Source organism: Carettochelys insculpta, chromosome 4 (genome assembly GCF_033958435.1).
Source record: "Carettochelys insculpta isolate YL-2023 chromosome 4, ASM3395843v1, whole genome shotgun sequence".
Taxonomy (NCBI): Eukaryota; Metazoa; Chordata; order Testudines; family Carettochelyidae; genus Carettochelys; species Carettochelys insculpta.
In genome coordinates, this window is record NC_134140.1 from 51,773,563 (window position 1) to 51,796,413 (window position 22,851).

Genomic DNA, 22,851 nt, shown 5'->3' on the forward strand with positions numbered 1-22,851 from the left:
TGGACTATGCTTGCAGATAGCGGCACATCCTGTCCTGCACAGAGCTCCAGTGCTTGAGAGGGCTTACCCTTGCGGTTTTCTCCCCGGGCTAGCAAGAAATACTACAGTTACCATGCTAAGCCGAAAAGAGGATATTCCCTACAAAATTTAACAATGTACGTTTTATGGAGCTGCCCCTCCCAAGCCACCATGCAGCTGGCGGGCTAGCTTTCATACCCCTGCCACGTGGCTGCTGGACTGTGTGGACCATGCGGCATGCCCTGTCCTGCATGGGCTTTCCGTGCTTGAGAGGGCTTTTTCCCTGCAATGGATTTAGCAGGAGAGGCTGAGAAAGTTGTTTGGTGCGCTGTACATTTTAGGGGGCTGTCCCCGCCACAAAAGGGGCCATGCAGCTGCTACATTTTTAAGCGGTACCTGCTGGAAGTGGGCTTCACGGGATTTTTTCAAAAGAGCGCTGTCTTCTGTCCCTTTTTAAAAAGGAACCCCAGCCCAACAGGTTCTTTGGTTAAAGACCATTTCTTATGCTCGCCCAGCAGGGTCACATTTCCTTCCTAAAGAGTGTGGCTCAGCAGACAATTTCCTATGAAAGAATGGTGCTTGTGGGCTGTTTCTCTCCCTTCCCTCTCTCACAGAGGCAGCTGAGCTAAGGCTTCTTCACCAGGAGAGGCAAGGGCATCCCTGAATTCTTTTGTGGCGACAACAGAGAGTCTCAAGGGTTCATCTTTCCTGAACTTTTCTTCTAACACTTCCTTAACTTTTCCTTCTCTTCTCAAGAATGAGGCTTGGCACTACTACTTCTAATGGTCTCCTCTCCTCATGTTGGAGAGGTCAGTGTAATGGCTACTTTCAGCGTGCTAACCACTAGACTCCAACACCCTCTGGGATTCCACACTGTGTCTTTCCTTCTCACATCATTATATCTTCTTTCTTTGTGAATAATATGACGTCTTTCCCTAGTGAGATAGATGTACTTCCAAAGATCGTTCTTCACTTTAAACCTGGCTCCTTCAGCCTCTCTCTCCTAATGCCTCTTTCCAAAACACAGATGAGACACAAATTTCTCTCTCTCCTTATTTCAAACCTGATATCTACACCAGCTGCAAGTGGCAGTCTTGACTCATTTTCTTGCTTATGTGGTGAATCCCACCTTCCAGATACACTATGTTCCAACTGGGTATGATGGGCTTCAGCTACTGAACCATTCCTGCTTGGTGTATTTTCACCAGGGGAAGAGACTTCTGAAAAATGGCCATTTGTTTTCAATGGCCGGAGTGGGGGATGGGGGGGAGATGAGGGCAATGCACTCTGGGAAGGTGACATTATGATGACATCACACACCACAACCGCTTGCAGGGCAATTTTTTCCCCCATAACGCACCGTCAAAAAACCCCAAAATGCAATGAGGCTGAAGGAACTGTGGGATAGGAGTCCACAATGCACTGCTGCAATAGTCCAACTTGGGCAATGTAGTGAGGACACACTAAGTCAACTTTGTGAGCAGGTACGGACATTCAACTTCGACTTTATAAAATCTAGTGGTAAAAAGTCAACGTCAATAAATTCAACTTTATTTCATAGTGTAGACATAGCCTAAAAGGTCATTGTGCGTGATGCTTGAGGTCAATGTCATACTTGGAGCCCCACACATCTTGAGCACCTGTAGCTGTCTCTGTGGTGGCAGGAGTTGTGGGGAACAGACCCAGAGTTGTGGAGACGGGGCGAAAGCAGGGCAGGGAGGCTGGCGGAAGAGCATGCGGGAGGCATGGGTGTTATGCAGCAAGCAGTGCACCTGATGCTGTGGGCCAGAAGCAAAGCAAGGGTTGGCTGCACAGCTGGCTGGAGTTTGGGAAACTGCTGTTGACAAGTGGCTGTCACAGTCAGATATGTTTCTGTAAGGGAAGAGAATAAGAGCGATAATTGTCTAGAGGACCCGATCATTTCCCATTGGCTGACTTTTTATTTGTCTGAGCCATCTGAACCTGGTACTCATATGCCTCCATGTCCCTGTGGAGCTGCAATTTCGTCAGTGGTACCTGAGCATGAAGTTGCAGGTTTGGTTGATGCCCCAGCTCTGGTTCATCTCCACCTGCCCTCACTCCATCTGCTTAAAATGCTCAGTTAACAAAGTCCTCATATCCTCTGCCTATGTCTGTCCCTTGGTGTCAGTTTCCAAGGGTGGCTTTGTCTCTTCACTATGGTTTCTAAAAATGATATGATTCTGGAGTAAGTTGAAGTAAGAAAGTTGAAGTAAGTTTCTTTATACTTACTGTAGTTCAGGGCTCCCCACAGTCTATGCCAATAAAGATTAGGAAGGCTGCACCTGAACTTTTGGGAACCAATAAGGACTCGTATTTTTCAAGAGGGATGCCATTGGCCAGGCATATTATTCCAAAAGCAGTAAAATACTTTGTGCAGTCTGAATCCTTAAAACGTGGGCACAGTATGCCTAGTGGAGTGAGTTCCATCAGGATTTACCAAGGGGATGTGAAATACCTTTCTGCTGCTCCAGTACTCTGAGCAGCATTTCTTGTGGCTTGTGTGTGCCCCCCTCTACTTCAGTCACTGCCATTTGTTGCTGCTGGGCAGCTCCTCTGCATTCTCCTTGGCCTTGGTTGAATAGATTTATTCCATTTGTTGCTGGGAGACATGCTACTTTGCTTCCTTGATGAGTGCCTTCTCTTGGAGTCTGAGCTATGTCCTGGAGACCAAAGATTGATCTTGATTAATATGTGGATCAGGCAGCAGCTGGAAGACAAACACTGAGGACTTTATGGCTTTCCCATTGTTAGCTTCTCTGCTCGTTGTCAGGATCTCTTCTAACACCACCTGGATGTCGCAGCCCAAAATAGAGGCTAGCATGCAAAAAGGAAGGGTCTGAGTACAGTTCACAATCAAATGGCATTAATAAAACATACTGATGGTCGCAGTATACAGATCTATGTAATCCTTCATACTGGGCTTCCCAGAATATATAGAAAGTTGCTCTTGCTGTGAATGGAAGTTTAGAATATATTTTAATTTAATGCTTGCAAAAAAGGAGGCTCCTTAAGACTGACATTTGCCCTACAGAAAACAGACAATATACTAATGGTGGCAATGCAAGCTCTCTTATGCTGCCATACCTACATCTCAGTGTTCAGGGAAAACATCAAGAGACGAATTCAGTTTCCATGCTGAGTCCTTGCGCCTAGCTGAACCTGCCAACAAAGGTGCTAATTGTGACTGAAGCTTATGGTCACTCATAAATTGCATCTACCTATGCTATGTACTGCATTTAAAATTCAGGTGTTTGAGTCTAGTGCTTGGGGAATAAAATAAGCTCTACATTTGAAAATCTTGTATTATAAACACTTCCAAAGGAAAGAAGACTTACACGCAGCTGTTCAAAGATTTCTAGTAAGACCTGGATAAGACTGTAGATTGCTAATGAGATAAAGAAGATTTTATCTCTTGGTTTGAATCTGACCTAAGTTGCCAGTGATTAAAATGATTATAATATTTAAAAGAAACAGATTTCCTTATCTGTGTTTCAAATACACCTTACATTAAAAGTGCAATTAAAATCTATTTTATTTATTTGAATTTTTCAGAACTTGGACAATGAAAATCAGTAGCCATCTTCTGTGCTGCCTATATTTGGTTTCATTTTTTGGTTCTCATGTACAATACTGAAATGTTTGGCAAAAAATATTTTTTAATACACTCAGCATTGAAGTGAAGATACTTCTGGAAACATTTCTATGGAGAAAACATTTTTAAATCACAAACTGCTTTTAAAACCTAAAATTTGCTCTTTTTTAAGGATGATATTTTATCTTACCTATGCTGTAAATCCTGATACATATACTTAAAACAGATATAAGCTTCCTTTCACATGGACAGTGTATGACATTAAGTACATGACATATTCCTGTGGTATTTTAGGGTAAAGAAATAGTTTTCCTTGAAGTCCAAAGTTCTATAATCCTATTTTCAGTCTTTGCCCTTTGCCCTTTAAAACTTCTTTGCAGCATGACCTCTGAGAAAATCTAACTGCACAACCTTGGCTTATGAAATTGCTGGGCAGAAGAAATAGAAAACATGCTGCTGATTCACAAGGAAAATGTGTAAATAACCGCGGGAGTATCAAGTAGTTTGCTTGGGAAATATCTCATATTTTGAAAAAGTGACCTTGCGAGTGATACACTAAGCGTTATCATTTATAAATTTGTTCCCAAGATTGTGCATTTTAAGTTCAGCCTGATTAGGTGGAAAAGAAATGAATAAACAAAATTTAAAATAAAATTAAGCATTTATGTCAACTATATAGTGACAGCTATAGTAATCCAAAAAAGAATATCCTCAGTAGTATGTATAATTACAATTAATATGCTTTAATTATTATTTTTTAAATTACCAAAGAGGAATAAATATAATTCTAACTTTTCTGACTGCTTCTTTTATTTCTGTGTAAGTGCTGCCATCTGGTGCTGTTCCAGTTGAGATGGTGATTGTCTTTGTCATGTTCATTTATCAAGTTGCAGTTTGCCCATTTGCTCAGAGTCTGATCTTTCCAGTATGTAAGCCGTTCAGTAGTTTTAGTTCCACTCAGCTACAAGAATAAAGTTGCTTACAAAGACACTGGTAAATATTGGCAGGATTGAACACTCTCAATCTGGACTCCTCGTCTTTTTGACTAACGACACCTTTGATGGATGATGACAACAAATATTAAGATTGAAGGTTGTAAAATAATTTAGATGTGACTGATATTTTCTAAAATTGAGCAGGAAATAATCATAGTTTTTGATACAACAGCTGCTGAATAGTTGTGATCTTTAGTGTCAAAAATACAGAGCTCTCCTAACAGAGTGTAATTTTGTGGGTTTACTTGCTGGTCAGTGAGGTTTTTTTTTAATTCTCCTTAATGTAGTTATTAATATAAAATGGCACCTATCTTAAAGTTCCCTAGCAATGTTTTTTGCAGTCAGTTATTAAGAATTTAAATGGCATCAGTCACGCCAGCAGCCAATCCTAACACCACAGCAATACAACAAACCTTGATAAATGCTCTACCACAGACATATCCCTTCATCCTTAGGGTAACCATATCTGCCCCTGCCAAATATCGGATGGATGGTAACCCTACCTGGGAGTCAGGCAGAGGCTACCCCGTGAGGCTGCCATCCTGCTGAGGGAGCTGCCTGGGGTGGTGGGGGGAGCTGAGGTTCTCAGCTGCCCCATGGACTTGGGGCACTGGGAATGGGGCTGCCGCCCCACCAGTAAAGCTCCTGGCTTCCACCAGCTGCAGGAAGCTGGGTGGGAGCTGAATTGATGTAGCTGTCACCAGCCGAGGGAAGCTCAGCGGCAGCTGCGAATGACCGGCTCATGGCTCCCCCCAGCCAGGGGAAAGCAGGTGGCAGCCACGTGAGTCTGGTTTCCCTAGCTGGGGGAAGCTGGGCAGCAGCCATGCTGCCAGGCAGGTCCGGCTCCTGACTCCCCCAAACATGGGGAGCCAGAACCAGTGGCCGCCACCTGCTAAAAACATGGAATACAGGGCAATTAGCCCCCTTTGCAAAATAAATCAGGACACAGGGACGGTGCCTGAAATATGGGGCTGTCCTGCCCAAAATGGGACAGATGGTCACCTTGTGAATCATCTGTCCAGCTAGGAAGCACAAGAGCCTCCCTTGGTTACAACACATAGTAGACTGACTGCTTTAGGATTTTAAGGCTTGTATCCTTCCCCAACAGAATAAATTTCCAGATTATGTTTCTGTGTGTTCTAGGAAGACCTGCAGCTGGCTAGACCCAATCTGAATTAGAATGGAATATCTGTGGTCATCCACTGCATTCCATGAGAATAAAGTGGTTTGTCTATCTGAAGAAGAAAAGAAGGAGTCAATTTTTTGTACTCTCCTGAGATGAAGTTGACTTAGTGAGTATCTGCAGCAAGGCCACATTTCACTGCCCAGTTAATGTAAATTTTGCTGGAAAGCAAATAGCTCTAGCTCCTCTGAACATACCAGTAAGAGAGTGCAAATCTTGATTTTGCTTCTGTTTCACTCTATGGGAGTTTTGCCATTGAGACCAATGGAATTAAGATTATACACAAAGTTACATTGTCCACTTTCATTCCAGCTAAACTGGTGATTTCTCTATAGTCCCAGAAATCTCAATAAGAATCTGAACCAAAGTCAAGGATATTTGGATGTTTAGTAATTCGAGAAGTAAATGTAGATAAAATGACAATGAATTTGGGAGAAATCTTACTGTTCTGAGCATCCATTTATACCTTATAACCAGACAGTTCTGTAATCCCTAGGCTTTTGACATTAAATCTTGATACTTACAGCAGGTAATTCTGTCAGTATTTGTCATGAATGAATGCCTTTAAGCCGTGTCTACACGTGCATGCTACTTCGAAGTAGTGGCACTAACTTCGAAATAGCGCCCGTCACGGCTACACGTGTTGGGCGCTATTTCGATGTTAACATTGACGTTAAGCGGCGAGACATCAAAGCTGCTAACCCCATGAGGGGATAGGAATAGCGCCCTACTTTGACGTTCAACGTCGAAGTAGGGACCGTGTAGTAGTTGCGTGTCCCGCAACATCGAAATTGCGGGGTCCTCCATGGCGGCCATCAGCTGAGGGGTTGAGAGACGCTCTATCTCCAGCCCCTGCGGGGCTGTATGGTCACCATGTACAGCAGCCCTTAGCCCAGGGCTTCTGGCTGCTGCTGCCACAGCTGGGGATCCATGCTGCATGCACAGGGTCTGCAACCAGTTGTCGGCTCTGTGGATCTTGTGTTGTTTAGTGCAACTGTGTCTGGGAGGGGCCCTTTAAGGGAGCGGCTTCCTGTTGAGTCCACCCTGTGACCCTGTCTGCAGCTGTACCTGGCACCCTTACTTTGATGTGTGCTACTGTGGCGTGTAGACGTTCCCTCGCAGCGCCTATTTCGATGTGGTGCTGCGCAACATCGATGTTGAACGTCGACGTTGCCAGCCCTGGAGGACGTGTAGATGTTATTTATCGAAATTATTTCGATGTCACTACATCGAAATAAGCTATTTCGATGTAGGCTTCACGTGTAGACGTAGCCAAACTCTTTATACTGCAGTGTGCTTTTTTCATGTGTCTCCAGCACTTTCATGTGTCTTCCAGCTACTTTGAAGTAGCGTGCACGTGTAGACACGGCTTTTGTGGCCTTAGGTTAACACTGAAACAAATATTTAAAGAAAATATTTTAGAAAACTGACCATTGATCATTTTTCTGATTTTGAATTTTGCATGAAAGAGTCCAGGGAACATTGTGGCTCACCTCAGTTGTTGATAGGTCATTCCTAGTGGTGTGAGACGTCAGAAAGAGCTCATTATCTAATTCAAGGAATGATGTAATTAAGCACTGATTAAAAACAGACTGTTAAAAACTAGGCATAACCAAATCCAAAAAAATCAGGAAAAAAAACCCTTCTAACCCAAAACAATTCTTGATTAACAAATTGAAGCCCTCTGCCACTTGCTTTGTTCCTAATCACATTTTTGGCTCTTCTGGTTGTGTGAACTTTCACAGTGATATTACTTGCCTCCTGTCGGGACTTACATTACAAGCATCTGGAATTCCATTTTGTCGTATAGAATTTCATCCAGTGAGACAAATATGAAGATGCATAGCTGATTTTTAAGAGGATAGTGTGTTTCCATGGAAGGGAGAATTCAGAAATTTACTTGCAGTGTGATCACATTTGCTGTACAACTTGAGGTCAAATGACGAGATGGAGATGTTACAGTATAAATGCTGGCCTATGTTCTGCAATGAGCTCTACATGAGTATTTCCTGGTGCCTGTATTGAGTTCATTGCAAGATTGGTTCTAATGTTCTTGGTTTCCACAAACACACTAAAATGGAAGGGAGGGTTAGTGGATAAAGCAGGGGTCAGCAATCCCTGGCACACATGCTAAGAGTTGCATGTAAACCAATTTTCATTGGCGTGCGAGGCGGGAGCTCAGCCCTGCATGCCACCAGGAGCGTGCTCAAAGCCATGCCACCTGTGGATTAACAAAAGACCAGCTAATGCTACCAACCACCGCCTGAGCTATAAAGTGGTTAATTTATTCATTAATAAAGCTCTTGTAAGTAGGATGATTAGTGACTTTAAATGGTAGCATCAGCACTCGGATCATACACAGGGATCAAAAGGTCAAATTTTCCCATTCCTGGGAATAAAGCTTTAACTTTTCACCAGATGGGACCATCATTATCAGGTCCTACCTGAAATGAGTATCAGAGTGTCATGTCAGTGAACAGGGAAACCATTGCTAAAAATACAATAGAAGTGAAAAAGGTTGGGACTGACCTGGTACAAAAGTTGAACTAATTACCTCCAGATCCTTCAGCTGAAGACACAAGAGCTGTCTACTCTACAGTGTCCCAGCTATGGTGCTCCTCCTAGGCTTCTTTTGCAGAATAGTGTTGATGGTTCAAAGTCCCCTTATTCCCATCAGCTCATGGGAATAAGGGGACTTCGAAGTAGGCCGCGTCCTTTCGAAAAGGAGCCCCATCTGGACGAGACGCGCGGCGGCGAGACGCGTCAATTTCGAAGTGCGGCGGCCGCCCGCATGCGAATGAAATGCTGAATATGTATTTCAGCGCTTCATTAGTAAACTTCGAAATGGCCATTTGCATGGCCATTTTGAAGTTTGGGGCACGTGTAGACACGGCCCAAGAGATGATAACTGAATTCATCCATTAATTTAGTTGCATCTCAAGTGGGCAGTAGGTTAATTGAACTACATTGCAAAGGGTGCAAGATTTTTCATGCAGCTAGATCAAACTAATTTTTAGATATAGACCAGGCCTGAGTTAATTTTAAATCTCAGTCAATGCCATTGACTTCCATAGGACTGCGGGTAGGCAGAAGGTGATGGACTGATGGATCTCTGTGCACATTCAAGGCCTTAGTCCAGGTCTGCAGTAGGAGATTAAGTCAAATGTAAGGGTCTTAGGTTGATTTTATAAACCATAGTCTACACCACAGCACTCAATAGGTCGACTTCTAAGGGGCTCTAAGGTTGACTTTTGTAATGATGAATTCACAGTTTTACAATGCTGACCTGCACAAGTGCAGATGGCAGCATTATTGAAATCAATTTTACTAGCCTCCAAAACTGTCTCAGAATGCACATCTGTATGTCCTTTCTGGTCATTGCTTCAACTCCATTGCACTCCAGAGCTGTGTCTACACATGCACGCTACTTCGAAGTAGCGGCACTAACTTCGAAATAGCGCCCGTCGCGGCTACACGTGTCGGGCGCTATTTTGAAGTTAACTTCGACGTTAGGCGGCGAGACGTCAAAGTCGCTAACCCCATGAGGAGATACGAATAGCGCCCTACTTCGACGTTCAACGTCGAAGTAGGGACAGTGTAGACAATCCGCGTCCCGCAACGTTGAAATTGCCGGGTCCTCCATGGCGGCCATCAGCTGGGGGGTTGAGAGACGCTCTCTCCAGCCCCTCAGCTCACTGGTGGCTGCGTGGAGCGGCCCCTTAAAGGTCCCCTCCCCCCCCGACTGTGCAGGAAGCTGAGGCAACGTGCAGGCTGCAGCCTGCACACGCGGCTAGCCTGCACAACCCTCAGCCACCCACCCAGCAGCGATGGCGAGCCAGCAGCCCCCCCAGCGCCCCCAGGGGACCCCCCCCAAGGGGAGCCAGGGCAGCCAGCCCAGCCAGAGGGCCAGCCAGTCTGGAAAGCGGCAGCGGGGCCCCTCCTGGACGGAGGCCGAGCTGCGGGACCTGCTGGGGCTCTGGAGCGAGGAGGAGGTGCTCCAGGTAATGGGGAGCAAGAGGCGGAACGCGGATGCATTCGCTCGGCTGGCCGATGGCCTGGCTGCCCGGGGTCACCCTGCCCGCACTCCTGATCATGTGAGGAGTAAGGTGAAGGAGCTGCGGCAGGGTTATGCCTGGGCCCGGGATGCGGCCAGCCGATCTGGGGCTGCCCCCGTCACTTGCCCCTTTTACAGGGAGCTCAGGGACATCCTGGGCTCCCGGCACACCTCCTCCCCTCCGGCCACCCTTGACACCTCGGCTGACGAGCCCCAGCAGGCCCTGCAGCCGGAGTCCGCCCCGGAGGCAAGCCCCGCACCCCGGGGGCCCCCCCCGGAGGCCATCCCCGGGACATCGCGGCAGGAGGAGGAGGAGGAGGAGGAGAGGGGCTCCTCCTCCGCAGAATCCAGCCTGCAGATCCTCCTCCTGCCATCCCGGAGCAGCAGCAGGGCCTCCGCCCCCCGGGGATCTCCGGACCGTGGGAGCGGACCCACAGGTAGGTACCCCTCTCTGGTGGACACCCCTGGGCTTGAGGGGCGGGGGTAACAGAGATGTGTCCAGGGCCCCCCACACGCTCACATGGCGATGGCCCCAAGGACACCAGGGGCATGGCCCTCACAGCACTGCAGCCATCAGCCCCTACCCTCCCGACCCTGCATGACAGTGCCATGCCCCATCCCCGGGCCAGGGGGGAGTGGAACCTCGAGGGGCCCCCGGGCGGAGTGGGTGGGACACCCCGCAGCAGCAGCATGTGATGGAGTGGGGGGAGTGCCAAAGGGAGACTCAGGCTACATATGAGCCACAAGAGCCGAAGAGCTCCCAGGGCCAAAGGAGGATCCTGGCGCTACAGCTGGCAGGTGACACCTCTGCCCTGAACAAACAGGAGGGAGGAGCCGAGCTGGCTTGGAATTGGGGGGCGAGGGTGGGGGCCACAGGTAGAGGCTAGGGGAAGGGAGAGCTGGTAGGCAGCCAGCCAGAGGAGGGGGAAAGCTGCATCCCAGAGGGGCCCCCCTTGGGGTCTTCTCCCCACGACGCGTTGGAAGGACTGTCTCTTCCGACAGCTGGTGCTGTCACTCCTGCCAGAAACTGGCCATCTGTGGCCTAAGAAAGGTCTCCTGCTCTCAGACCCTGCGGGGTGAAGTGAGAGTCGCTCCCACCAGGGGACGGGGTGCAGGGCAGGGGGACCCTTGAACCCCATCCATCACAGCAGCATCTCCCAGGGACGGGGATGGGGAACCTGCAGCACAGGGCGGGGGGGACAGAGGCCATGGCTCGGGGCCCACACTAATGCCTGTCTCCATTCTTCTTTCCCCCCTCCTCTCCTGTGTCCTGCACCTGCACCTGCACCATCAGAAGGACCGGAAGAGAGCACCTGCGAGGCCTCAGTTGTCCCGGAGAGCCCTGCGGGACCATCGCTTCAGGGCAGCCCCTCGGCTGAGGAACGACCGGCCCCGCGGAGGGCTAGACGGCGGACCCCGCGCCTACTACCGCCGACGGCGACGGACCCCCAGTTGCTGGCCATCCTCCGCCGGCAGCTGGAGGTCTCGGAGCAGCACCTCCAGCTGCAGGAGCGGGCGCTGGCCTGGCGCCAGGAGGCATGGGGGGCCTATATGCAGACATTTAACCGGCTCGTGGACTACCTGGCCCCCCATGCCGCGCCGGCCGACCCATCGCCCGCCCTGCCCGCTCCTGCAGCCCCACCACCAGCTGCTCCGCCCATCGCCGGCCCGTCCGCCGTCACCCCACCACCCACCTGCGAGGGCCAGAGCGCCGAGGGACCCCTGGAGCCACCTGAGACTCGCCGGCACCGATACCTTCCGGTCTAGCCCGCTCCCACCCAGCTGCGGACCAGACTGCAGGCGCGGCGGGGCTCCCGGCCGGGCACGCCCAGGGCCGGGCTATAGGGGCGAGGGGCCCGGGACGTGGCCCCCCCCCCTTGTATATAGTTGGACCCTGTTTTTTTGGTGCCCCCGTTTGCCCCATCCCCCCCATGTAAATAGTTCTCCCCTTTCTCCTCCCCGGTTTTCTTTTTATTATGTATGCCACACAGTTGTTTCTTTGGATTGTTTTATTTGTGTACATATTGCTTTGGCTGAACGTTTGTACCTAGTTTTCTGTTTGTGCTTCACATATTTATTTACATCCCAAAAAAAAGGTTCGGCCAGAAAAAAAAAATTTATGTTCAGCCACAAGTTCGTGCTGTCATTTGTCCAGGACAAGTGGGGGGGGCGGTGGGGTGCTCCATGGTGTGGGCGTTGGGGCAGGAGTGTGGGGGAGGAAGGGGCGGGCAGTAGGGGGCCTGGGCAGAGTTCACCCCGCGGCCTGTTGGTCGAAGTGGGCCCACAGGGCCTCCCGGACCCAGGTCCCCTCGGGGTCCACCTGCCGACTGGGGGCAGCAGGTGGCTGCACGTGTGCCCTGCCGGCATCCGCAGCCCAGCCCTGCAGAAAGGTCTCCCCCTTGCTCTCCACGAGGTTGTGCAGGGCGCAGCAGGCACCCACAATCTGGGGGATGTTGTTGGGGCCCGCATCCAGGCGGGTCAGGAGACATCTCCAGCATCCCTTGAGGCGGCCAAATGAGCGCTCCACCACCTGGCGCGCATGGTTCAGGCGGTCGTTGAAGCGCTCCTGGCTAGCGGAGAGATGACCCGTGTAGGGGTGCATGAGCCACGGCCGGAGGGGGTATGCCGCATCTGCGATGACGCAGAAGGGCATGGTGGTGTCCCCCAGAGGGATCTCCCACTGGGGGATGTAGGTCCCCGCCTCCAGCCGGCGGCACAGGCCCGAGTTCCGAAAAACCCGGGCGTCGTGGGTGCTGCCAGGCCAGCCCATGTAAATGTCCTGGAAACGTCCCCGGCTGTCCACCAAGGCCTGCAGGACGACAGAATGGTAGCCCTTCCAATTGAGGTATCATCCTCCACTGTGATGCGGGCCGCAGATGGGGATGTGAGTCCCATCCAGAGCCCCGAAGCAGTTGGGGAAGCCCAGGGTGGCAAAGGCGGCGACAGTGGCATGTGGGTCCCCCAGCCTCACGAGCCTGTGCAGGAGCATGGCGTTGATGGCACGCACGACCTGCAGAGAAAGCACATGGGACAGCCCCAATGAGGGGTGAGCAGGGTGTGCGTGGCCCTGCCCTGCTCTGGCCCCCCTGCCCTGGCCTGCCCTGCCCTGCTCTGCCCTGCTCTGGCCCCCCTGCTCTGCCCTGGCCCCCCTGCCCTGGCCTGCCCTGCCCTGCTCTGCCCTGCCCTGGCCCCCCTGCCCTGGCCTGCCCTGCCCTGCTCTGCCCCGGCCTCCCCCTGTGGGTTCTCTTACCTCCATGAAGACAGCCCTGACGGTGGCCTTTCCGACACCAAACTGCTGCCCCACGGATCGGTAGCTGTCCGGAGCGGCCAGCTTCCAGACAGCGATGCCAACCCGTTTCTCCACAGGGAGGGCATGCCGCATGGCAGTGTCCCGGTGCCTGAGTGCGGGGGTGAGCCACTGGCACAGCTCCAGGAATGTCTGCCGGCTCATCCTGAAGTTCCTGAGCCAGTGGTCATCGTCCCACTCCCCAAGCACCAGCCGCTCCCACCAGTCGGTGCTGTTGGGGTAGCTCCACAGCCGCCGGCGTGTGAGGCGGGGGGTGGAGCGGGGTGCTGCAGGGGTAGGGGCTGAGCCCTGCTGCCCTGGGGGCATCTCCTCCCCTGGGGCAAGGAGGTACTCAGCTGCCTCCCACATGGCATGGGCCAGGGCAAGCCCTGCTCCTGCTGGGAGGGCTGGGTGGACCTCTAGCTGCTGCTGCTGCTACTGGGGGTCCATGACTGCGGCGCCCGGGGTCTGTGTGCCTATATGGCTCCTCAGACCGCGTGCTGTGCAGGCTGAGTGTATGTGGGAGGGGCCCTTTAAGGGAGCGGCTAGCTGTTGCCCCGGAAGCGCTAGTCCGCCCTGTGACCCTGTCTGCAGCTGTGCCTGGCATCCCTATTTCGATGTGTGCTACTTTGACGTGTAGACGTTCCCTCGCTGCGCCTATTTCGATGTAGGCTTCACGTGTAGACGTAGCCCAGGTGAGCAGGAAGTAGGTGAGAGGAAGCATTGGTCATCAGCCCGGGAATTTTGAATCCATGTCCTTTCCTCTCTGGCCAGCATGGCAATCAGGCATCTGGAGCACACATCTTCATCTCACCTAGTAGCTGTGAGTTCCTAGGGTTGCAAGAGAGCCCCAGCATGGAGCCATCAGAAGATCTCAGACCTCATTGCAGTGGGGGAGAAGGCAGGGAGGAAGAAGCTATTATCCTTCAGCTCAAAGCCAGAAAAAGAAATGCCAATATTTATGTAAAGATATTGCAAGGCTTAATTCTGAACGGGTACATCAGGGATGCTCAGCAGAGCTGTGTTAAAATCAAGGAGCTAAGGCAACGCTACCAAGAGTGCAAAGAAGCTCATGGTTGGTCTGGGGCATCTCCCCAGAAATGTTGATATTATGATGAACTTCATGCCATTCTGGGGACAGACACAATCTCTTCCCCCGGAAGATGCATCGACTACTCATTAAACAGTGTTGCTCAGTAGGGTGATGATGTGGGGTCTGATTTGCTGTAGGAAGAAAAGTTGGATGACAGTGGGGTCGAGTTGAGTGCTGAAGCAGATCCTGCAAGACAGGAGCTGTTTCTCGACTTGTAGACTGTCCCCTTATCTCAGGAGGAGGCTTTGGAGGCAAACCAGGACGTTGGAGATGGCATTTCTGGTGAGGATGGTGGTTTTTTTTTTGTACTGATAGTAGTCTGTTGTAATTGTGTGTAGTGGGAAGTCTATGTCTGTTTCCCTTAGAACAACTTGTTAATATTTCTGGTGATAGAGTGCTGATCCTGTCTGGATATCTCACTGAAGGTCTTAGACAGGCCCTTTCAGATTCTCCTCACAAGATTTTTGGAAACACCTGACTTGGTCCTGCTTTCACGGTAAGACACCTTACCACGCCAAGCCATCAGTATGTAATCTGGAATCATGGCCCCACAGAGCATTCTTGCAAATTTTCCAGCATTATACTAGCTTGTTCAAGCATTCTTTCCTTATCCCTTTTTCTTATTCTGAGGAGGCTGATGTCTTATTTGGCAACCTAGAAAGCATGGGAAATTTCATGAATCACTAGCGATTTTTTGCCTGTTATCCAGCAAAGGCAGAGGAAAACTCATGCAGCCTGACTGGCTTTAAAACCATAGCACTGCAAGCCCCTGCTCCCCGCTGGGTCAAGGACTTTCCATGATTTTTTTAACTCCTAGAGCAGCCTCCTTTTAACTCAAGGTGCTGTTTTAAGAAGCCCATGCGGCAGGCCCTCCCCTCCCCCCAGGTTGTGCTGGTATCCGATTAGACATATGGAAATTTTTTTTCCCCGTAAACCAAAGATAGTTTTTCATTGTGTTGAAGGTAAACATCAGAACATACTGCATCACAATGTGGGAAGCCATCACAAAACACTGCACCAAACATTGAAGTGTCTTGAGATCCATGTTAGTGTTTGTAATGGCAGGTAGCAGTCAATGTAAAAGCACCACAAATATTCCCTTGCCCGTTTCTTTTCAGTGGGAAGCAGGAAGTGAGGGAAATGCATCTGGGATGATGATGTCAGAAACCCAGAACCCCTTGTGGTGACTTTTTTTCCCACAAGACAGTGGCACAGAATTCCAAAATGCAACAGGTCTGCAGGAACTGTGGGATAAGCACCCGCAATGTACTGCTGCCACAGTCGAACTTAGGCAATCTGGTGGGGACACACTTGTTGACTTTGTGAGAAGTTTAAGACGCTCAAATTTGACTTTATAAAATCTAGTGCTAAAAAGTTGACTTCAATAAATTCAACTTTATTCCCAAGTGTAAACATACCCTAAGATGTACAGGAATTGTGAATCTCCTACTTATTAGCGTGGTAGGAAAACCAAAGACCCATAAGGATTTTGTTTGCTATACATATGTCATTTTAAACTTCTATGGAATCAGCTACCACACTGAAGTGAGAAGAAAGAAAAGATTTTAAAAAAACACATGGAAATTAAACTAACAAGATAATAGTTTGCAGACTGTTTCTGATTTGTCAGTGGGAAGTTGCTCTGTTGCATTTTTGCCACCATGTGGCGCTGCGTGAAGCTATAAATGTACAAGTATCGGAGGGATAGCCGTGTTAGTCTGGATCTGTAACAGCATCAAAGGGTCCTGTGGCACCTTATAGACTAACAGAAAAGTTTTGAGCATGAGCTTTCGTGAGCACAGACTCACTTCATCAGATGCTGGTCTTGGAAATCTGCAGGGCCAGGTATAAATAAGCCAGAGCAAGGGTGGGGATAGCAAGGTTAGCTCAGTCAGCAAGGGTGAGGCTTACTACCAGCAGTTGATCTGGAGGTGTGAACACCAAGGGAGGGGAAGCTGCTTCTGTGTTTAGCCAGCCATTCGCAGTCTTTGTTTAAGCCTGAGCTGAGGGCGTCGAATTTGCAGATGAATTGTAGCTCAGAAATTTCTCTTTGGAGTCTGGTCCTGAAATTTCTTTGCTGTAGGATAGCTACTTTTAAATCTGCTACTGTGTGGCCTGGGAGATTGAAGTGCTCTCCTATGGGTTTTTGTATATTGCCATTTCTGATATCTGATTTGTGTGCGTTTATTCTTTTACGTAGAGACTGTCCAGTTTGTCCGATGTATATAGCAGAGGGGCATTGCTGGCACATGATGGCATAAATTATATTGGTAGATGTGCAGCTGAATGAACCCACGATGGTGTGGCTGATCTGGTTAGGTCCTGTAATGGTGTTGCTGGTGTAGATATGTGGGCAGAGCTGGCAACGAGGTTTGTTGCATGGATGGGTCCCTGAGTTAGAGTGACTGTGGTGCGGTGTATAGTTGCTGGTTAGGATTTGCTTCAGGTTGGCAGGTTGTCTGTGAGCAAGGACTGGTCTGCCTCCCAAGGCCTGTGAAAGTGGGGGATCATGGTCCAGGATGGGTTGTAAATCTCTGATGATGCGCTGTAGAGGTTTTAGCTGAGGACTGTAGGTGATGGCTAGTGGTGTTCTGTTGGTTTCTCTCTTGCGCTTGTCCTGTAGTAAGAGGCTTCGTGGCACACGTCTGGCTCTGTTGATCTGTTTTTTCACTTCCTCAGGTGGGTATTGCAGTTTCAAGAATGCTTGGTAGAGATCCTTGTAGGTGTTTGTCTCTGTCGGAGGGGTTGGAGCAAATGCGGTTATATCTTAGTGCTTGGCTGTGGACAATGGATCGTGTGGTGTGTCTGGGATGGAAGCTGGAGGCATGAAGGTAGGCGGAGCGGTCAGTGGGTTTACGGGACAGGGAGGTATTGATGTGGCCATCGTGTATTAGCACCGTGGTGTCCAGGAAGTGGATCTCCTGTGTGGACTGTTGCAGGCTGAGGTTGATGTTGGGGTGAAAGTTGTTGAAGTCCCAGTGGAATTCCTCCAGAGTCTCCTTCCCATGGGTCCAGATGATGAAGATGTCATCAATGTAGCATAAGTAGAGACGGGGTGTTAGTGGACGAGAGCTAAGGAAGCCATCATGCCAATATGCCATCATGTGCCAGCAATGCCCCTCTGCTATATACATTGGACAAACTGGACAGTCTCTACGTAAAAGAATAAACGCACACAAATCAGACATCAGAAATGGCAATATACAAAAACCCATAGGAGAGCACTTCAATCTCCCAGGCCACACAGTAGCAGACTTAACAGTAGCTATCCTACAGCAAAGAAATTTCAGGACCAGACTCCAAAGAGAAATGTCTGAGCTACAATTCATCTGCAAATTCAACGCCCTCAGCTCAGGCTTAAACAAAGACTGCGAATGGCTGGCTAAATACAGAAGCAGCTTCCCCTCCCTTGGTGTTCACACCTCCAGATCAACTGCTGGTAGTAAGCCTCACCCTTGCTGACTGAGCTAACCTTGCTATCCCCACCCTTGCTCTGGCTTATTTATACCTGGCCCTGCAGATTTCCAAGACCAGCATCTGATGAAGTGAGTCTGTGCTCACGAAAGCTCATGCTCAAAACTTTCTGTTAGTCTATAAGGTGCCACAGGACCCTTCGTTGCTGCTATAGATATACAGCACTCCTAGTTCCACTGGCTTCATTCAGGAGGTCATTTTCCAGCGCTTGGCTGGCAATGTTGGGGCCTGAACCTAAAGCAGGCCAAGAGCACAGGATTGTTTTCCTGAAGAAGCTTAATCAGATCTGAGATTTTAAAAAAAAAAAAAAAAGATCAGGACTCAAGGGGTATAATACAGTTCTAGGAGGTCTCTCAACAACTTGGAGTCCTTGGTAATCATGCTGACTTTGAAGAAGAACTATATCCCAAGCATCACGGGTAATTAGGCACATGGATTAATATAATTTATCACAAACTTTAAAGATACATCACAAAACAAAGCAAGCAGTCCTGTAGCACCTAAAAGACTAACAGTATCATTTATTAGGTAATCAGCTTTTTCTTTCCCACGAAAGCTAATTACCTAATAAATAATATTGTTCGTCTTTAAGTTGCTACAGGACTTCTGGCTTTGTTTTGTGAAGATACACACGGCCACAGCTACCTCTCTGAGATTTTTTGAAGATACATATAAACAATGAAATTATTTGTCCAAAGATTCATCTAGATGTTAATATTTGCTTTTGATTTCTGAATCAACAGCTATAATAACAGAGAGTTTTTACATGGCTAACATCTAACACAATGTAAATAAATACATCCAATTAGTATGACCTCTAATTCTCTAACAATACCATTTGCACTTCAAAGTTCTGCCTAATATAACCTTAATTACCATTTACATAATATTCGGAAGCTGCTTAACTCTTTCTGGCTGTGCATCACAGCCTGACTCTCAGCTCACCCTCTGACCTATCCTAGGGTATTCCTGTACTTACAGGGGGAGGGAGTGGAGTGTGCAATGATCTAGCTTCCAGGGATTGACTTTGCCCTGTGTATGAAGACGTGGCAAAAATGATCTCTCTGGACTTGTCCATTGACCCTGGTACTGCTTGCTTTCTCACAGAGTTAGGGACATTGGCACAAGCCCAAAGATCCCTGATTTACACCAGGGAAGAAAGTTGATTCTAGCTACACATCTCATAGAGCTGGAAGGGACCTTGGGAGGTCATCAAGTCCAGTCCCCCACCCTCTTGGCAGGACCAAGCACCATTTCTTTTTTAATGTATTGCCCCAGATGGCCTCCTCAAGGACTGAGCTTACCAGCCTGGGTTTAGCAGGCCAATGCTCAGCCCACTGAACTATATCCCAATGCCATACACCATGTGGCTAGAATTGCATATCTGGTATTGACTTTGATCCCTACTGTAGACCAGGCCTTAGACTCTGACCTTCCAGTATCTACCGTGACCTGACTCCCAATTCTTGCTCTGGCTACTAACTCAGACCACCCTCATCCTGGTTTTAATGGCCATCTTGGTCAGTGCATCAGCGATTGAATTAAGAGCCTCCAGAATTAAAAGCATGAGCTACTACAGCTTGAACTCAAAAAAAAAAAAAAAAGCCCCTCCCCTGCTTATAGTTATAGCTGCAATAGACTTGTATGGTCTGTAGACTGGACATTGCAGAGTACCTGTAATACACACTTCCCTGTGGGTTACCCTGGCACAGTGTAAACAAGCTGAAAAATGGAGAAATGCCTCTTCCTGTCATGTCTTTCAGTTCCAGTAACCACAGGCATTAGCTGGGACAATACCTGGCAACATTTCACACTCTTTCAAGGTGACAGTACCATTTTAATTTTAAAACGTCCATGACATCTATCTCCTAATGGTTCAGAATTGGTGCCCTTTTATGCTACGCATTCTGTACAATGGCAGTTCCCAAACTTTTTGGCATCGCACCCCCTTTTTGATTTTTGGAAAACCCTTACGCCCCCCCACCTCTTCTTTACCATCATCCAACCCCACTATTAACAAAAAATTCAGTTAGTACCTCAGCATGTCAAAAGGAAAACAAAATTGCATTTGGCAGTATAAAATTTGAAATTTAAAATTTTTTTTACAGCAGTGATCTCCAATCTTTTTACACCCAAGATCAGTTTTTAAATATCAGGACAAGCTTCAAGACCCCACCCCTTTCTTGAGGCCCCATCTGCTCCATTCCCCTTCTCTCCATCACTTGCTGTCCCCTGACCCACAGAAAAATAAGTCACGGACCACACAAATGAGATGCCAAAAACAAAACAAAACAAAACAAAACCCGCCAAGCCCTGCCAAGCCCCACTGATGTGGCTCCAACTGAGACACCTCCGTCCCCTGGCACCTCAGCCCAGTGGGCGGGGGGGGGAGTGTAGGTCAGACTGAGGTTAAAGACCTCAGGCCAGATTAATTCTTCTGGGGTTCCATGGTTAGTGGAATTTGTGGGCCCCTCTACTCTCTGAAGTGGTGCCAAAAATGCCCACCGCAGACAAAGAGTCTTCATAAACTGGGACATCGATGGCAAGACAAAGCTCCTTGTGTGCTGCGCAGCGGTTATTCCAATGCTACGGTATGCATGTGAAACCTGGACAACATACAAGCGTCATTTGAAAGCACTTGAACAATATCATCAACACTGCCTCAGGAGAATCCTGAGCATCTCTTGGGAGGGTAGGCGCACAAACACTAGTGTCCCGGCAGAGTCCCACATGACCAGCATTGAAGCCATTATCATTCACCAATGCCTTCGCTGGACTGGCCAAATGGTTCAGATGTTTGATCAGAGCCTCCCAAACAGATTCTGTTCTCTGAGTTGCAGGAAGGATGGAGGAACATTTAGAGCCCGAGGAAGCAATTTAAGGGTGTGCTGAAGGCACACGTGAAAAAGTGAAGCGCTGGTGTTGACATCTGGGAGAACCTTGCCCAGGACTGTTCCCTGTGGAGAGTACTAATCTGTGAGGGGGTGGCACAATTTGAGAGGTCCCACCACAGTGCAGACAAGGAGAGGCAGAGGACAAGAGTGGCAATAACTGCCCCATGCCCCTCCAACAGCTACCAACACCTGCCCCTTCTGTGATAAGACCTCCAGCTCCAGAATCAGGCTGGTCAGCCATCAATGGACTCACAAATAAGAGGGTGACATGAAGACATCCTACTCGTTATCAGGAGACTGCCAAGGGAACATATGGCTCCCTCTGCACACCTTGTATGCAGACACTTTCTGTCTGTGACTGAGTCAGGGCTGTCCTGGGGGTGAGGCCTGGAGCTATCTCCACCCCCATGCACCAGTGGGGCCCAGGGCAATCCCCCATGCCATAGGCCTCCGCTCCCCTGCTCCACTCCTGTCCTGCCCCCTTGCCCCTTCCCTGACCAACTGGGCTGGAGATTACCTAGGGCAGGGTGCAGCTGGTGACAGCAGAAGCAGGGGGTCACCTCGCCTCCCCCCACACTCACTACTCAGGCAGTGCGTGTGGCAGCCTGCTCTGATCTGCTACACTGGGCCCTTGCAGATCACTGAGCCCTGCCGTGGAGAAGCAGGGCTCAGCAGCTCGGAGGGAGTGGTGGAGTAGAGCAGGCTGCCACTTACACAACCTGCATGGTGAATGCAGAGGCAGGAAGGGGAGGTGAGCTCCTGCTGCTGCCCGTCACCACATCCTACCCCAGGTAATCCCTGGCCTCCCTCCCTTACACCCATAGAATGGCTGGGCACCCAGCACAGGACACCCAAAGTATGGGTCCTGGGGCAGCAGTGCCAGTTTGTCCAGTTGGGATGTGACATCTCTGGACTGAGTACTTGGCGTACATAGTGGAGTTGGCATACAGAGGCACCAGTTCTCGTTGTGCTGATCATAGTGGACAGTAGTGGCTGCAGGGAGCTGGCTGCTGCTTCCTAATCTCCAGCTGCTCTAGCCTTCAAAAACTGGAGCAGCATGGCCTATTGTGACTTCTGTTGCTGGTGTAAGCTCCATAAATCACTGTGTACCTGTGGGCAAGGTGGAGTTTGACTTCATTGCATCCCCCTTCACCACATATCTGCATGCCCATCCCCAACCTGGCCTGTCTGCTTACAATAGGGCTTGGGGAGGAGCTAGTTTATAAAAGTGGCTTTGCTGACTTTACCAGTTGTATAAGTTATTTGAACATAAAATAAAAACATATATCTTCTTCTTTTAAGTTTCCTGAGCATTTATCAAACGCATATTATATCCTGAGGTTAGAGTAGCTTCAGGGAAGCGATTCTGAGCTCCAGCCCCGCAAACTGAACTATATTAGCAGATTCTTATGCCTGTGGAGAGTCCTTTGACTTTACTGGTGTTCCACTTGGGTGCCAGGATCTGTGTTACCAATAGAATTGTGAGGTTGGGGTCTAAAGAGGCTGATATTCAAACTGCAGAGGACTGCTGTTATAACGCTTCAAGGCTGTGTCTACACTAGCACAAATATTCGAAATGGCCATTCGAATGGCCATTTCGAAGATTACTAATGAGGTGCTGAAATGCATATTCAGCGCCTCATTAGCATGCCGCTGGCTATAGCTCTTTGAAATTGCTGCATTTTGCTGCTGCGTGGCTTGTCCAGATGGGCGTCCTTTAGATCCAATGGTCCGCCAACTTCGTAATCCTCTTATTCTGATCTGCTGAATAGGAATGGCCGGCAGCATGCTAATGAGGTGCTGAATATGCATTTCAGTGCCTCATTAGTAATCTTCAACATGGCTATCTGCATAGCCATGTCGAAGATTTGTGCTAGTGTAGACATAGCTCAAGTGTTTCATAGATTCATAATTTTAAGGCTAGAAGAGATTGGTATGATTCTAGTCTGACCTTCTGCATAAAAAAGAAAGCAATTTTTGCATTAAAACCACAACTTCTGTATGAGCTAAAGGATGTCTTGGAAAACTATCGAGGCTTGATGAAAAGATAATTAAGTCCCAAGCAGACTTTGAAGAGCTTCACAAAGATTTCACAAAACTGGGTGACTGGGCAATACCATAGCAGTTGAAATTCAATATTGACAAATGCAAAGTAGTACATATTGGAAAACATAATCCTAACTATGCATATCAAATAGATGGGGTCTAAATTAGCTGATACCACCAAGAAAGAGAACTTGG